At 44.7% G+C, this 5269-nt stretch overlaps 1 long non-coding RNA gene across 1 annotated transcript; it reads left to right on the top strand.

The window, feature by feature from the left end:
* Positions 1–371: 371 nt before the first annotated feature.
* Positions 372–4834, top strand: LOC134472181 (uncharacterized). The gene is made up of 3 exons (XR_010042056.1): positions 372–546; positions 922–1093; positions 4209–4834. It is a non-coding gene; the product is annotated as an uncharacterized LOC134472181 (long non-coding RNA).
* The last annotated feature ends 435 nt before the right edge of the window (positions 4835–5269 follow it).

Here is a 5269-nt window from a genome sequence, read left to right as displayed (position 1 = left end):
ACCCAAATCAAACAAAGTGAAACGAAAACCATATTACCCTACAACAATTCTTCATTACAGACTTTTCTTACAACCTTATCCAACAGATTTTAAACAGACCCAAAATGAATCACATAAGAAAGGAACAGAAGGTCATCAATTTTACTTGAACTGGCACCAGAAATTTCCTCCATTTAGGATAATTTCTACCAAACACGTAGGCAAGTTGGCAAAATGATGCCCAAAAATTGACCTGGAACAATCAGTGCTAACTGCAGGCATCCAGGCTGGTGCCAGCGTCACACAGCACAGCCTCGCCCATGTTCCACGTGGCTGCAGCATTCAGCATCAGCCCAGGGCAGGTCTGCAGTGAAGGCCATCAGAAGTAGGACCAGACATATCCATGTAGCTGTGTGTTCCTCGCACGGCTCAGAAGCCCTCTGCAAAGTCTCTGCCAAGCCACAGACAAGTGATGCCCACAGCCTGACCATGGGCACCTGGTCTCATGGTTGATGCTCATCCGGACGCTCATCTGGGGTTCAGTGAGGAAAAGCACTCGTGGTGCAGGTTGTGATTTTTTTCCTTGGAGTTAATTTGGCTCCTGCCATTCTCATACATGAATGTGTGCATATTCGTGTGTGTGTGTGTGTGTGTGTGTGTGTGTGTGTGTGTGTGTGTTCTTTTTAAAATTTCTTGGCTTGGCAATCAATGCTAGAGAGGCAGACCTCATTAAGCTTATGGAAAACAAGTCTTCAAGCTGCCATTTACCAGCCTCTGGGCACTGCCTGGCACTGACAACCGTGGCAGGTCCTTCTGAGGCCATTGGTGCTTTGTTAAAAAGAAAAAGAAGAAGCAATAATGAACTTACAACCATGCCTCTCCTCTTCCCAGTACATTACTTCTACTTAATTGTACTTTTCCCATGTTTTCTTTTTATCTAAGGAAACAAAATGGCAGAGGTCTCCTCTACAGCTTGGGCAGGAAGCTGAGCTGCAGACCAAAGGAGGACAGAGGCAGAGCTGTGCTTGGGTCGCCAGCAGGAGATAAACGCCCGGCCCTCATGGCACATGAAACAAGGAGTGGCCCATCGGTGTGGGACCTGCGGTGGCACAGGGTAGGTGGCCCCGCCCCGCCGGGTGGGATGGACTCCTCCCCAGTGCTGGGAAGCTCCTTTTGCATGCAACAGGCTTTACCTGTCTGGCAGCTGGGGCGCCTCTGGCAATTGCTGAGGACCCACTGTACCAAGTGTACTGTGAGAAAGTCTGTTGTAAGATCAAGCAAAGCCACAGGGAAGAATCAGAATACTACTTTGCTAACGGTGGGGTAAAGGACAGAGAGATTTTGTTTTTGTGGGAGAGAGTCTTAAGAGTCTGCGAGTAGGAAGGACTTGAGCACTAAGTTTTCTTTACTTGAAACTGCCTTGCTAAAGGGGTTTGGGCATACGGGAAACACAGCACCAGTCTTCAAAGTACCATTATGTTTGAATGTTATTGTATGATTATTTGGGCTCAAGGACGGAGCCCACCACTGAGCTGGAGTAGTGGCGGTCAGAAGGAGATGTGGATTTCACCTCAAGGAACTGGCATCCTCAGCATCTGCTGTCTGAGGGCTGGGAGTGGGAGAAGGCGAAAACTCTATCCACACAACTGCCTTTCCCCAGGGGTTACGTATTTCCACAGGACAGTATTTCCCTTAATTTCCAAGTTGCAATTGCATGAGCCTTCTGTCAAGTTCTCTTGGTGTTTTCTGTGCCTCACTGGTAACACTGAAGCAAAAACAAGCAGAAAAAGTATGCGGCATTGGCACGGACCTGTGCTGTGCTGTCACGTGTGGCTGTGTGAAGCTGTTCGGTGCATATGCATAGACAGGGCAATGTAGCCAAAGCCCTGGGGAACAGGTGAGCCTGGAGGGATCTCAGGTGGCCTAAGAAGTCATGCTGCAGTCTACCCTTCTTCATGCAGACTCAGCACCTACAGCTAAAACACGGAGCTTCCCCCTGGTGAGCAGGGACTCTCACTTATTTCTCAGGAGAGGAAGCATTGGTTTGATCCATCATGGAGCCTGTGTCAAGGTATAGCCACCTCTGAAAAGACTATGGGCAAGAGGATTAATGAAACAAACTACAGACCTGATGCGTTAGCTGGTTCTGTGGTCATGAGTGATCTTCATCATCTTCCTGATTACCCTGGAGCCCCCTTTTACTTAGTCATTGTCAAACCAGCCTGGATGACCTTCCTGGTGATTGGCTTGGAGTTTTACCTCCCCAGGTATCCGAGGCCACAGATTGCCTTGCCTGAGCTAGGAGAGATGCAGCTGCCCATGTAGAGTTCTCCCTGGGTGTGGAATCGCCAAGAGATGCCCTAGTGGAGTTCTTGAATTCTCAGCATGTTGTTCCCTGCCCTATTGTATAGGGAAAACCCTTAAAATTTCATGTTATACAGTTACTTCCATGGTAGTGTGACTCCTTCTCTGTCTGCCTTCCCACTGCTGCAGGACCAGACAGTAGCTATAGCTCCAAGAGCAATGGAACCATTGCTGTGTCCCCTGGATGAAGGTTTCTTTCCAAAGAACTGAGACTGTAACTGAGCAGAGCTGAAAACTGCATGAAAGAGAAATCCAGATTCACCATGGGATACTGGGAGAGAGTCCAATTCCACTTTCTAAGTTAGCTTTGGGGCATTTAAGGCTCTATCTAAGTCCTTGGATCAATGTGTCTACCATGTTCTAGGGGCAGGTGGTTTTGACTCTGACCTGGCTCCTTACAGGAATCTTTAAGAGACCTTCATTTGTTACCTAAATGCCTCTAAATGATGGACACACAAGAAAAACAATGAATGCTGCAGGCACGAGTTTCTTGTCCATGCCTTCCTTGGCGATGTTGTGCAGGGTACACAGTCAACAGTTGAGGCCCCCTAATAGGCCTCGGTTCACGGTGCAGGAAAAGGTGCTGCAAACAGAGGAGGCAAATGCATATCTGGAACTGGCTGGTATCAATTCTGGTAAGAACTATTGAGGATGGAATTTGGTTTCACCTTACTTTCAAAGCTAAAAGCTAACCTGTTACTATAGCAGCAGGCATAACTCTTGGATCAGAGACAAAAAGACTTCTGCTCTCACAAGAGGCAGCTTGAGGAATGCAGCACCACTGTTTCTGTGTGTCTTGGGGTGTGGCAGAGGGCACAGACAAATTTAGCAGGTTTATATCAGTTAAGGAATATTCAGATTGGAGAACCAGGTGTTTCATAGCAAACAGTAAAAATAGCACCACCACCACCACCTACCCTGTGTCCTGAATGGAGATCTCATTTCTCAAGCTGACTGCTGCAAACCCATCCTTGAGAAGTGGCATCCTTGTAAAAGTTACAAGGGCTTGGCATCCTTGGCACATCTGACAAGATGAGCTCAGGGGTGCTCAGGGCCTGTGGCAGACTACCAAGGACAAATCTTTGCTTTCCTCCAAGCACTAGGGGACAAGGGGCAGTCAAAGGGACAAGGGACTGTGGGCAAGAGGATTAATGAAACAAATTACAGACCTGATGCATTAGCTGGTTCCAACCATTTCCAGGTTTTAGGAACTCAGGAATTCAGGAATCATGGGCAGTCGCTACAGGTGATCTCAGGCACCCAGGGCACCAGAGTGGGTGATCTGCAGAAGGACTCCTGGAGATGGCTGACAAATATTCATTATCGGCCATCCCTCAGAGGCCTAGCTGGCCCCTGCAGGTGGGCAATAATGGCCCCCTTGTCTCCTACCTCGTAAGCCTCATGTGAGTGCCTTTCAGTGCCCGGGCCTGACCTATAATGCTGCCAACAAGAGAGAATGGAAATGTAGGCTTCAGGCTCCCAGATCTTGGGGCATAGGGAAAGCCTAGCAGGACACAGAAATGGACTTAGGCTTTTAGGTGTGTTGGCCCTGAGTGTAATATTAAAATTGTGTGTCTTTCCCATCCTGAAGGACTGCTTCTCTTATCTTTATGCCCTGTGCCTAATTGGCTGGCACATTGTGGGTGTTCAGTACACTGTCTGCTCCCTAGCCTGCTAGCTTCAAGGGAGTCATGTGCCTGAATTTTTGCTCTCAAACACATGTTATTCATTTTTTAAAAATTAAATAATTTTAGAAAATGTTATAATAAATTATTTCAGTAGTTATAAGACACATTGTTTTGCTGTGATCTTATTTATAAGTCTTAAAGTTTAAGTCTAATAAGAGCTGTTTCTTTTTGAGACAGGCTGTGTAGCCCAGGCTGGCCTTATGGTGACCCTCCTGCCTCAGCCTCCCAAGTGCTGAGATTACAGAGATGAGCCATCACCTCCAGCAAGATCACACCCAAACTGTCACATGCAGCCCTTGCTGTGCTGCTATGTTGTTCCATACTTGTGAACAGGAAGACAGTGAACAGATTAGAGTTGTCTCCTGAGGAGAAATGACTGGGTTTCATCTCATTCTCAATAAATATACCTAAAACGGTAATAGCTCAACATCATAATGTCAATAAATACTTGTGTGATTTTTAAAATAAGTCACGTCAGCAAATATTTCCTCCTTTCTGTCTTCTAAATCTGTATCAAAGACAATATTTCCCCATTTTATTGATCAAATATGCTCTAAAAAGTTAAAATACATCTCTTTTCTTACTGAATGCTTCTGTAAGGCATGTTTAAACGTAACATGATATTTCTGTGTTATATTAGTAGATACGTAAATTGGGTAAGAGAAATATAAATTAAAGCAAGAGTAATATTCCATTTTTGGCTATCAGATTGAAAAATATTAAACAGACTGGCTTTGTCAAATGTTGGGAAATTGTGAAGACATATCTCTCATATCCTATTGGTGGTAACATAACAGAAACAGAACTTGTCAGTACTCATTAAAATCAAAATGAAATATCCTTTTTGTCAATGTTTGTTCCTTTTGGAATCTATCACAGGGAATACTGTTACTTATTAGAGACAGACTAGCAAAAGCAAGGTCACACGCAGCACTCTTGTGTATCAGAGAGCTGGGAACTGTCTAGGTAAAAGGCAATAGGGAAGTGAGTAAAATGCTACATTAGTTCACTACAAAGCAATTAAAAATAAGAGAAAATTTACCAATAAATATACAAATCTGCAAGACAAGACGCTAAGGGAAAAAAAGCAAGCTGCTGCATGGCAGGTAAAATGTTTGATGTACACAGACACACATGCATCTATCAATAAATGTTATGTACATAATGTTAAGCCAATTTAAATATTTACATAATACTAATATAGAATGTATAACATAATACATTATATAAGGCATAAT

The sequence above is a fragment of the Cavia porcellus genome, unplaced genomic scaffold (genome assembly GCF_034190915.1).
Source record: "Cavia porcellus strain 051 isolate PalLab524CR breed Dunkin Hartley unplaced genomic scaffold, mCavPor4.1 scaffold_22, whole genome shotgun sequence".
Classification (NCBI taxonomy): Eukaryota; Metazoa; Chordata; class Mammalia; order Rodentia; family Caviidae; genus Cavia; species Cavia porcellus.
The sequence above is the reverse complement of the archived record's forward strand: the minus strand, read 5'-3'. Positions and strand labels throughout refer to the sequence as shown.